Raw genomic sequence first — 12201 nt, forward strand, 5'->3', positions numbered from 1 at the left:
GCCTGGAATGATAGTTCCTTTCTGGAGCTGGGGGAGTGATGAAGTGTCACCTGAGATTCTTAGATCTTTCTACTCTGTAGCAGCATGAAGCTGTGCCTCAGGTTCCCCTCTGTACAATGGAGGGATAATTATTGGGACCCAACTCCAGGGACACTGTGAAGATCAATCAGTTAATGTTTATACAATGCTTTGATTAAGGACCATTTTACTAATAATTAATGATCTATTATTTCTCTATTACATCACTAGATAGGCCAGTGGCCACCTGCATACTCTTTGCATGAGCTGGTAAAATGGTCCTTAATCTACGAGGTCCACAAAGTAAAAGGAAAGGTTACCCCCCTGCCAGCAAGGAAATTTGCTAGTCCAGAGGAGCCAGAGGAATGGGAGAGCAAGGGGTGCTGCAGATCAGGACTGAGGGGTGCATCATCCGAGTCAGGATTGGATGAGAGACAGGATTAGATTACGGGGTGCTGCACATCAGAACAGAATTGGATCGGGGGAGCTGTATGTGGGGAAACCAGGAATTAATAGATTCACCAGTTTGAAGATCAGAAGGGACCACTGTGATCATCTAGTCTGACTTCCTACAGAACACAGGCCATAGGACTTCCCCAGAATAATTTCTGTGGCTGAACTAGAATATATCTTTAGCACGAGAGGATGCAGGCCAGGTTGAGGGTGCATCAGCAGAGCTGTGTCAGGGCCCAGCACTGAAATAGCAAGGTGATGGCTGAACCCAATCTCAGTTTGAACCCAGGTGTTTTGGCTTGGAGCTTGTGTGCCCAGTACCAATGGGTAGGCTGTGAAGGAAAGTTGCGTCTCTCCACTGACTGTTTTACTGCCATGCATCAGGAAATGAGGTCCTTTCCCACTTTCCAACATTCCTTCAGGGGAAAGTGACATTATTGTTGTTAATTGGTTAAGTGTTGGTAACACGGTAGCAACTAGATGTCCCAGGCCTCTATTATGCTAGGCACTGTACAAACACATGGTGAGACTGCCCCTCCGCAAAGAGCTTCTCTGCCTAAACAGACAAAGGGGAAGAGGAGAAACAGGGGTATATATGAGCACGTGACTTGCCCAATGTTCAACAACAGCTCCCCAGGTCTCCTGACTCCCGGGCCAATGCCCTCTTTACCGTACCTGGATAAAAGTCAGCCCTGTCATTTGTTGAATGCCCTCAGTATGCTTTTTAGTGCATACTATGTTGAGAAAAATAAGGTCTCCGCCCTTTGGCACTTGCCGCTGAATTGAGACAGATGATGTTGTACAGGAACATAAGACACTTATTGGGCAAATGAAGGTTCATTCTCAAAATTACTGGCCTTTTAAAAAAAATGGTTAGATGCGTTCTGTGGTGGGCGATCACCACGGAAGGTACCAACGTTGCCATGTACAAATGACACCACACCCCTCTTAGAATGACAAGCAGTTAAACCGCCTCTCAGGGACCCCACAAGGAACGAATTACAATAGCACAGTTTTAGAGCAGCAGAGCTCTGGTGAGTGACTGACAGATGGTCTTTTCTGTCTCCCGGTCTGAGGGATTTGGCCTGTAGATCTGGGCTGGGCTGGGAAACGCAGAGTATTGCTCTTTAATTGCACGGTGCGTAAAGCCTCTCCTGGTTTCTTTGCTCAGAAGTGGTCTGAGCTGTTCCCTGTGCCTGCTCTGTGGCTTGGGTGCCCCACTCTCTCCACTAACCTATTAGACTGATAGCGCTGGGCAGCCTTGAATTCACATTGTAAGAGCTGGCGTGAGAAAAGAGACACATAGTGGGACATGTATTTGTTAGTGGAAGGAGGCATTTAATGGAGAGGTGGCTTTTTCTATTGTCTGGGAGAGTGAGTTCTTGTAGAGAGGTGTGGCTCAGTGGTTGAAGACATGCCTGGGAATCAGGAAGCCCTGAATTTTAATGCCAGCTTGCTGATTCTGTTTGTGGCCTTGGGTCAGACACATCGCTCCCCTGCCTCATTTTCCCCAGCCATAACAATGGGGAGGATACTTACCTGCTCCATGGGCTACTGTGAAGGTTCATTAAATAAAATAGAAAGCACCTCATAAGTGCTAAGTAGAGGTGGGGAATCTCCTCTAAAAAGGCTCTGTGAACGTTGCCTGCAAATTGTGTTTTGTGTAACTTTTGAGCTCGCTTTCCAGAAATAGTCAAGCAAGCATGTTCACTGGCAGGAATGTCTATGGAAACAGCACATTTAAAGAGCGACCTGGCCCAGGAACTATTTATTGGAAATATTTGATGAATAATTTAGAATCAGAATTACAGTCAAGAAAATTGTAAGTAGTCATGGGAAATTCATGAACAGGAAGAGAGGTTAAAGCTGTCTGATAAGGGATTTGCTAACAATTAGTCAAAGACTGCTAGTGCTGACCAGTATTATTTAGAAGGATGGACAGCTTTCTTTCTTTCTTTCTTTCTTTCTTTCTTTCTTTCTTTCTTTCTTTCTTTCTTTCTTTCTTTCTTTCTTTCTTTCTTTCTTTCTTTCTTTCTTTCTTATTATAATATTCTCAATGCTGTAAAGGTAAATTACGATTGTCCCTGTCCCAAAGACTTTTTATATAATCTAAAAGTCAGACACAAATAAGGCAGGTTGCACTGGGACACCCAGAGGAAGGGTTAGCTCACAATTTTTGGTGGTGGGTTTTGAGGATCTCCATTCAGTCTTCTCTTTTACTCCCCTGTCAGTTACAATGTGGGAAAAAGGAAGCTGAGTACTATGGCTGGGAGGTCAGGGGAGGGATGTCTCATAGGAGAAGTGGATCATTAGTAGGGATATGAATGGGGCTTAGGAAGCCATTAATGGAGGCAGCATGGCAGATGGTGGAAAGGTAGGGATGGAAGAAGGAGACCAAGAGGCAATGAGGCCATCACTGGTGAGATAAGAAGCTAGAGTCAGGAGGAGACATGAAAGAACTTAAGGGTTTAGATCCCAGCACTCTCCCTATCCCTCTATCACTAGCTGTTTGCATTTCTAGGGCTCCCACCCCTATGGCATCCCGGTGCCATCACATCACTTACGTTCAGACTAGTAACAGTGCTTCAAGAGGAAGGCCAATTCCAAGTCATCTTCTCCATCTCCCCTACTCTTAAGGGACTTACAGAGAGGGAGTTGCCTCTATAATCATCAGAGAATGGCACCAACGTGGGGGAAGGTCTGAGAAACAAAAATGAGAGCATTTTACTGCTGGACATTCATAACAGGAACTCTGAATAGGAATATCAGCCAATCAGTGGGATATTTCCCCATCCATTTCAAGCTAAGAATCCTCCTTCTGAGTAAAGAGTCCCATTCTCCCACTGCCTGTACTTCCCCAGGGTTTTTGTGTTTCCGCATGGGAGATGACACTGTGATATCTTCCTCCCCACTCTTGGACCTGAATAGGGAGCAGCCTTCTCACAACAGCTAGTGTCTTAGGAGGTGTGAGCACAAAACCAGCGCTCCCAGCCACAAACCTCTAATCATCCTAACAGCAGCACCTGAGTCCTCAGGGGGTTTTACAGCAAAGCTGCACATTATGATGATTCCAGAGAAAAGCTTTGGAACCAGGGCAAGGATACCACCAGTCGGAGCATCTGGGCTCCTGCTGAGGGCACTGGGATGGGAGCCATCAGAGCCAGCTCTCTGGGATTTCTGCTCTTTCCCCAGGCAGTTCACAAATGTCTGGCAGATCCAGCTTGGCTGGTCATGGAAATATTACCCCCCACACATACATATTCCAGTCAGCTTTGTCCAAGCTAAGTAAAGAAGGAGGTTGAGCAGCACCCCATGTCTCGTCCCTGGGAATCCAGTACGCTCCTAATTTCAATAGGTTTGGCAGATATTCAGTCCTGGGCAAGGGGGATGGAGACAAAAGTCAGGAGAGCGTAAACCAGAGGGGCAGCGGTGTCTGTGCATACAGCAGTATCCATGTGTGTGACTGCGTGTGTGTAGGGTGAGACTGTGTGTGTTTGTTACCCATGTCTGTCTGGATGTGGGGCTGAGGGATTGGTAAGGTTTGGATCGAGAATGCCATCCAGATGTGCACTACGTTGCATACCCAACCCACGAGGCAAAGTGCAAGTGCCAGGAGAGGCCTGTCCCGGTTCTGCCTCCCCTCTCAGTATACAAAACAGCCTCTCTCAGAGCAGCCACTTTGCCCATCTGCTCTGCAGTTGTGGCCTACGGTGCATTCCGATGAGCTTTCTGTTTCCTACCTCTCCAGCTCTAATGGGAGAATGATGGCCATTATGCAGCCCACACGCAGGAGGGGAACATGCCTGGCACATGCTGTGGTTGAAGGCCCAAAAATGTGATGGTTTAACAGCTTTCGAGAGAGATGCTGGTTTGTTCATGGTTTCCATCCTCAGGGGAGTTTTCCTTTTAACTCCCCTAGTAAACAGAATGTGTCTATATGTTAAAGATGGATGCCTGCACAAACAAATCTCTGCCAGATGTCTTTGTCCCAATTAAGGCAAAAGAAAAGGGAGAGAAAAGGCAATTAATTAGCTGGGAATGCAGGAGGTACAGTGGTGCATGGAGCATTACCTCCTCCATAGATGTAATGAGACTCATCACTGGAGATCTGGACGTCAGTGACCTTCCATCCTGCCCTTCCCATTGTGAGCTCAGCTGGGCAGTCAGGATAATTCCATACGTGCTGTGCCACAAAGAAGGCATGGCAACAAGAGAGGAATACAGGGACCAGATCCCACCCCCTCCCCACCAAACTATAAAGCGTAGCATTGGGGTGGGGGTGAAGAAAAGCTTTGAGTACCACGCAGCTAGCAGGCCTAGTGGCTGGTGATTCCCTGATGTGGCTGTTACCTTTGGAAAACGGAGGTTATTAAGAAGCCAAGGTGTGAAGCAGGTGTTATATGTAGGGTGCATCCAGCCACAGAAACTGCCCCTCTCAAGTCTTCCACACTGAGTGGGGTGGCTGACATGGGAGCTCACTTTACCCATTCCACAAATCTGCTTGTGACCTTTCTGGGCTAATGCAGCACCATTGCCCCAGTGTGATCATGCCATAGCACTTCAGGGGCATGTGTCTGTCTCCGTCTGGAGTCTCCCATCTCTACTTTAATCTTGGCCACACATCTAATGGCCTATGTCCGCTTTAAGAATCTGCTGGGGAAGCAGCATTATGCAATGGAAGAAGTGCAGGTCTGAAAGCCAGGTGCCCCTAAAATGTAATCCCAGCTCTTACTATGATTCGCTCTGTTGCCTTGCGTCACTTAACTGAACCTAGATACTATGGTGATTGCTCATCTGAAGAAAGGAGGAGAGAGAGAGCACCTCTGCCTCAACTTCCCCGTATAAGAGAGGGTAATACTACTCACAGAGGAGTTGTTAGAATTAACTAGTTAATAGAGCTGTCAAATGTTGTTTTGTTGAAATTGAAATGTTTTGTGGGAATGTGTCAATTTCAACAATTTTCAACAGAAAATTTTCTAAATTATTCAAAATGAAATAAGTCATTTTAATTTTCTCATTTCCATCGGTATCGCTCATTTTGTTTTGACCTTATGCTATAACATTTCAATATTCTCTAGAGGAAACATTTCAATAAGGTCATTTCGATGTTTCCAATGTCATTTTGTGAAATATTTTGAGATTTTGACTTTTTGTCCCAATTTAAGATAAAAAAAAATTGTAAATGTTGGAATTTCCCATGGGACAGAAACAGCGAGGAGTCCGGTGGCACCTTAAAGACTAACAGATTTATTTAGGCATAAGCTTTGGTGAGTAAAAACCCCCACTTGACCCATGAAAGCTTATGCCCAAATAAATCTGTTAGTCTTTAAGGTGCCACCGGACTCCTTGTTGTTTTTGTGGATACAGACTAACATGGCTACCCCTCTGATACTTGGCAGAAATGGTTTCCTGACCAGCTCTACTAGTTACAGTTCAACCAGTGTTGTGAAGTTGTTGTGTGATATAAGTACTAAGCCTTATGATGAAGAAGATGATGAGCAGTTTGGAAACTCCTATGGGGAAGGACAGATTGTGGCTCCTGGGGTCATTTCCCCTGTTTAGAGTTCCATGAATTGCACTGAAGAGAAATTTAAAATTCAGGTGGTAACAATATAGAAAAAACAACCCAAATTGTCCTATTTGCATATGTATTTCCCTTCAGCATCAGAGTGAATAGCTTCCAAAATCACTCTGGTGACAGCGTAGGGTTATTTTACAGAGTGCTTCAATATATATGCTGTATGCTGCCATTGATTGGTTATATATACATAAAAATGATTGGCTTCTTACTTTATAGGAGCTGTCTCCACAAGAAGTGTAATCTCCTGTTCCACCCTCTCGTTTAGGGAGAGCTCAGTTGAGCCCTTCACCTAGTGGGTTCCCCAGAGCTTGAAACAAGAGGCAGCCCTGTGAAATCACCCTGGCTTGGCTTGGACAATATCTTCCTTCTTTAATCGCTCACTTCCTGCACAGCCAGTTTGCATTACTCGGCCTGAGCTGCTGCAGCAAATGAGGCACAGGGACTGCATTAGATAAAGGGGATCCAGCTTGGGTGGCATGTCATGGGCACAGTGACCCACCGCTCCCCGGCATGTAGTGCCAGCTCTAGCTGGTTGAGGGGAATCTCTCCACCTCCTGACTCTGCCACCTGCTCTGGCATCAGTGACAGGAGTCCAGTCAGCAGATGACACATTTACAGGCATTTTCAGGGCGAGGGTTTATGTAGATTTATGTTAAAATATTCATGTATCTCCCCTCCTCATTTATTTTTATTGATTTGCAAATGTAAACCTTTGTTCTGTGCGTAGTCCATAAATCTGACAGTTTGTCAGTAACTTCTGATTGAACATTTTAATATCCTCTTTTTCTCCTCTCGTAGTCTCTCCGTTCCACCCTTCCTCCAGGCATCTCAGACTGGCATCAGAGAAATGTTAGACAATCTTATTTCTCAAACCCCTGGTTTCCTTCTATCACCCCTGCTCTCCCTCCTCCCTCTCCCCCATGCCAAATTTCTGCTCCTTCTGACGCACACACACCCTCCTGTCAACTCTTGTATTTTTGCCATTTTTAAAGTTAATTTCATCCTCTTTTATGATATGAGTCGTACAAGGGCTGAGGGAAAAAAGAGAGATGGAGGGGGGGAACCACCCCCTTTGTCGCCTCCTTGATGCAGGCTTGAGTGGGTCTCTGCCTGTCACTTTAAATGGATGTATTTAAAGCAAATGCAGAAATTGCCATCCAGAGCAAGGCTTGTAATAAAGACGTCTCCATTTCCAATATATATTTATATGTATTTTAGGTTTTGTCTGGGGGGACTTGAGGAAAGCAATGGGAAATGCCAAGCGTTGACATGTCCGTGATAGAAAATAACTCAGTTCTTTTACTGTGAAATGCCTGGTATTTTCCAAAATGACATTTAACTGAAGAGATCCTGCAGGCAGAGCTTTTGCTCAGGGCAGCTTTTCAATGGGTGATGCTTCCTATATGAGGCAAACAGGGGGGGCAGCAAAAGACCTCAGAAGCCTGATAGTTCATTCAGGGCACATGGCAAAGCCTGAGACTCTGGATGGAGGGTGCTGTTCTGCAGCACGTAGCTCGACTGGTGCCGGGTACATTGCAATTAATGTGCAACCAGGGTGCAGCCACTATGCAATTAATATATAGCTACGGAGAACGAGTCCCTTGCAGGCCACATGCAGAATGTGATCCTTGAGGTCAGGTCTTCACGTGGGTGGCCTGTTGTTTTGCAATGATGAGGTAATGGGGGCATTCATCCATCAGGCAGCAAAGGACTGACTTATGAGGAAAGATTTAAAGAGCTAAATATGTCTAGCTTGGCCAAATGACAGCTCAGGGGGAAGGGGCAATATGATAACCATCTATAGGATTGAAAGGGTGTAAGCACTAAGGAGGGAGAGGAATTACTTAGTGGAATGGAGTGAGATCAAACAAAGAAAACATTTAGGCTGAAAACAAAGAAAAGCTTCCTGCTGCTGAGATGTGCAAAAATAGCCTCCAAGGGGAAGCACCATCATCTGGGTCCTTTCAATCCAGGTTAGACAAAATACTGTACTGCAGGGAACTATCCCGCACCAGCCCCAGGGCATAGGAGACCAAGTGACTTGCCATGCTAGGTCTTTCCCTTCTCTGATTTCTTTGATCCTAGGGCATGTGCTGTGTGCTCTTGGGAGGTCGCACTGTTCTAATCACACAAAGAGATCCATTTTTGATGGCTGTTCCTTCCCTTCTAGCACCCAGCTCAGTTTTGGGTTGACTGACGTCACTTGCTGTTGCCTCTTATGTTCTGCTCTGATACCCTGCCCTAGATCAATGAAGATAATGGCAAGATTCCCATTGACTTCAGTGGGCTTTGATTCAGGGTCCTACATTCAGGAGGGCTGGTCTGTCTCCACTCTGAGGAGAGGTTAGTGCCACCAGTTGTCCCACTCTGCCCTGTGTCCTATTGTATCTGGGCGAAGCGGGGTGGGGGAGGGAGATGGGGAGCATACTGCAGGCCCAGGACTGTGACAATAGAAGATTCAGGAAGGGGGTTCTGAGAGTCTTTAGTTAGACATCAGCCTCTGCGCTCCAACATGAGTAAACTACATCTTACAATCCCAGACAGCAAATATTGGGACCAGAGAGACATGACCCACTCATGTTTAATTTTGCAGGCCCTGCCCTGTGGTTACTGTGAAAATCACACCTGTAATAAATATACCTCCACTGAAATAAAGACACCTCTTCTCAAGTTCTGTCCTCATTAAACTTCTCTCTGGTTAAACAGGAGAGTTATTTATTCATTGACTTAGCAGCTCTCTCTCACACACATTCCCCTGGAATGAGGTTTATATTTAATCAAACTATTAGCCGTGACTGCATCTCCCAAGCCCTAGTTATCATGGATCTTCTTCCAGCCAGCAGACTGGGTGCATCCGTCTAACAGACCGTAGTGAGACACCTACTTAGTTCATTATTTACCAGACAGAGTCTCTGGTGCTGGTAGCTAGCAGCCCAGAACCATGATTGCTTGTTTCCCAAACACGTTTGTTTGTTGGCTGAACTACTGAGGCAACTGCAGTCCCAGAATCACCAGCATAATCAACCCCAAAGAGCCCTAAATTGCGATGCTGTTAAACATTATTGTATGTAGAATGTTTAGCGTGATTAATTTTAATCCTGCTTGAATTATCCATTCTTCTTTGCCCAGTTGCCATCATATTTCTTCCAGTGTTTTCCTCTGTCTAGTGGCCAGAGCCAGCTGGACTCATGCATGGTGTGAATAACTGGCTTGGAGGCTTGGGGAAACTGTAAGAGGAGCTAAGCAGCACAGAGGGAAGAATAGAGGAGGGCGGAGTTCAGAACTTACAGGTGAAGTCTCTGCAATTTTCTAAAAATGTCCCTTTTAGGGCCCATGGTGACCCTCAATCCCTACGCGGCTCAGCGTGCAAGGCATGAGAAAGATCCTGCCATCTCCACTTCTGGTGTTGCAGGAAGAGTCTGTGGTCGGAACATAGCTGGAGGTTCAGTGGAGGGAGCACAAACAAGGCTCACTCTCCATAGGTGCACTGGTGGCTTGTCAGCTCTGACAGGAACACAAGTGTGTGTTTGTCAGCAAAGCTAACACAGGGGGCATAGAACTAGATGGGGAGTAAGAAGGTGCCATGTTTATAGTCACGTTTCTTACCCATAATCACTCTTTAAAGAGGTGCAGCCAGGGGCACACAGACAGCTCATTTCTCACCGCCCTCTTTTAGGCCTTTAAAACAAAGGTACACACAGGCATAAGCTGGCCATCTGGGGGGAAGGTCAATGGTTTCCCCTTTCCTCAGAATCCAAAGTCTGGCCTTAGCCCTCTCCAGGTGCCCAGGGCTTAACTGTCTTCACAGTGCTCCTAACAGAGATGTGATACTTTGAAGAGCAGTCTGAGCCCAGACACATGGGACTGTGGGACTAACCTGCAGGAGGCCAGTGAGACAAATAGTGTAACAGGATATTCTGAAGGACTGGATAATTTTATGACAATTAATAACATTTGCAGCTACTGCATACAAGCAAAAGTCAGTGTTACAAGGATAGCAAGACCTCGTGCTTCAGTGCTAAGGTTGACGGATTGGAGGTGCCAAGGAGGAATCTCTTTGCTCCCTGTGTCACAGCCCAGAACAATTGGCCAGAATCATTATGGGATGGCTCTCTTTCCTCTAAAGCAGCTGGTACAAGACATTGGTGGAGCCAGGATAGCAGGCTAGGGGAACAAATGGGAAGGCAGGAGGTGGGGTACTGGGGTAGGTGGCCCAAGGGTATGTTCTGTTATAACACGAGAAAGGGTTCTAAACCAAGTCCTGGAGCCAGGAACTGTTACCAGTCCTGTGAGAAGGGAGGGTCATTTTTACAGTCATTCAACAGAATTCACTCTGGAGGGCATGTGGAATATGTTCCCTTTGCTGGATCAAAATGTTGAAGGTCCTATACAAACAAAGGCCATACCATTTTTCTTTATTCCTCTCCAACAAGGTAGTAATCTCTTTAGGGGGGAAAGGCAAACCAACACAATAGCAATTTCACATCCAGTTAGCATTTCCTATCAGACTGTAACCATGTTAAACAAGGTGGTTGTAAATGGACCGATGACTCTCCTAAACTTTGAAATTCCTTACAGTCACTTTCCCATCTCCAGTTCACACCATAGCATTTCCATATTGTCCTTAAATTAATGCCCAGCTGGGGTGCATAATTACCAGCTCCCTAACGGTCCAAAATATCCCAAAGGGCTAAAGTTTCCTTTTTGATTTGTGACTCTGAGGCAGAGTTGTAATTACCAAATCGATTTTAAATGTAGTCTCTGCTGACAGACTATTGGCAAACAGCATCTCTGAGTCTTCTGCCATTCATAAAAAAAGAGGAAGCCCTTGATGAATATACCTTGATCTGCAGCTGCTGTTTATTTAATACAATTTGTGGGAGATGGTATTAGGTTTTATCAGGGAGCTGCAGCTTTGGAAATGCTGCTTTGGCAGGAGCAGCTGAGCTGAAAAGTTGGGTTGGAGCTGCGAGCTGCCGGACTCATTTTTTCACAACGACCTCCCCCACACTGCCCTTCCCACTTCCCCCCACCCTCTGTGGTTCAGACATTATGATTGATACAACGGTAATGGGAGAGTATGCAGGGTTCCTGGGCTGCCTGATCATAAGCAGGTAGATGATTGGCTTCCAAAAAATAAATAAACACAGACACAGCACATTTTCTGGGTGCTGATGCAATGCTGGCAGGTGGCCTAAGAATCAGTCAACATCCACTCGCATGCTGTGCAGGCCCAGAAACCCGCTGAGTGATTATCTCACTGTGCTTGGCACTAGCTGCCGCTTGCTCCAGAGTGAATGTTGCACAACGTGCTGGAGGAGAGGTTTAACCACACACTACTCACAACTGTTCAGTCTGTGCCTTGGCTCCCCATCTATAAAATGGGATGATAATGATTCCTTTCTCCCACCCTTTGTCTCGTTAGATGGTTGGCTGTTCAGGACAGAGGCTGTCGCGAACTATGGGTTTGTACAGCACCTAGCACAATGGGGCCCTGATCCCAGTTGGGGTCCATAGGTACTACCATCATAGAAATTAAATAATCATAATAAAGAGGGCTTCAGTCTTTCCTGCAGAAACCGTCTAACCCTAAATAGGACCTTCTGGTTCTCCTCCCATCGCCTCCTCCATGGTTACGAGGAGAGGTTGAAGAAACTGGGCTTGTTTAGTCTGCAGAAGAGAAGAGTGAGGGGGGATTTGATAGCAGCCTTCAACTACCTGAAGGGGGGTTCCAAAGAGGATGGAGCTCAGCTGTTCTCAGTGGTGGCAAATGACAGAACAAGGAGCAGTAGTCTCAAGTTGCAGTGGGGGAGGTCTAGGTTGGATATTAGGAAACACTATTTCACTAGGAAGGTGGTGAAGCATTGGAACGGGTTACCTAGGGAGGTGGTGGAATCTCCATCCTTAGAGGTTTTTAAGGCCTGGCTTGACAAGGCCCTGGCTGGGATGATTTAGTTGGGGTTGGTCCTGCTTTGAGCAAGGGATTGGACTAGATGACCTCCTGAGGTCTCTTCCAACCCTAATCTTCTATAATTCTATTCTATGATTCTAACAAGACTAGTGACAGAAGAGGACCAGGAAGATCCAGATTGGCACCCTAGGTTTGGACAGAAGGGTGGCAGGGCTATCACATCGGGGATATGTGCAAA

This window comes from Lepidochelys kempii, chromosome 9 (genome assembly GCF_965140265.1).
Source record: "Lepidochelys kempii isolate rLepKem1 chromosome 9, rLepKem1.hap2, whole genome shotgun sequence".
Classification (NCBI taxonomy): Eukaryota; Metazoa; Chordata; order Testudines; family Cheloniidae; genus Lepidochelys; species Lepidochelys kempii.